The sequence below is a fragment of the Mizuhopecten yessoensis genome, unplaced genomic scaffold (assembly GCF_002113885.1).
Source record: "Mizuhopecten yessoensis strain PY_sf001 unplaced genomic scaffold, ASM211388v2 scaffold9685, whole genome shotgun sequence".
NCBI classification, from domain to species: Eukaryota; Metazoa; Mollusca; class Bivalvia; order Pectinida; family Pectinidae; genus Mizuhopecten; species Mizuhopecten yessoensis.
In genome coordinates, this window is record NW_018408171.1 from 353,786 (window position 1) to 354,119 (window position 334).

At 46.4% G+C, this 334-nt stretch overlaps 1 protein-coding gene across 1 annotated transcript in view; it reads left to right on the forward strand.

The window, feature by feature from the left end:
- LOC110458668 overlaps positions 1–334 on the forward strand; it is a 168,477-nt gene that overhangs the window by 55,583 nt on the left and 112,560 nt on the right. The window lies entirely within an intron of this gene.

The following is a 334-nucleotide window of genomic DNA, read 5'->3' on the forward strand; positions in this document are numbered from 1 at the left end:
TACCAACCCAGAGATTGTGTATACTACCCTACCTATTCTAGCCACCCACCAGTGGCTCTGTTACAGTATCCCTACCAACCCAGAGATTGTATATACTACCCTACCTATTCTAGCTACCCACCAGTGGCTCTGGTAAGTTATCCCTACCAACCCAGAGTTTGTGTATACTACCCTACCTATTCTAGCTACCCACCAGTGGCTCTGGTAAGTGATCCCTACCAACCCAGAGTTTGTGTATACTACCCTACCTATTCTAGCCAAACCACCAGTGGCTCTGGTACATTATCCTTACCAACCTAGAGTTTGTGTATACTACCCTACCTATTCTAGCCAC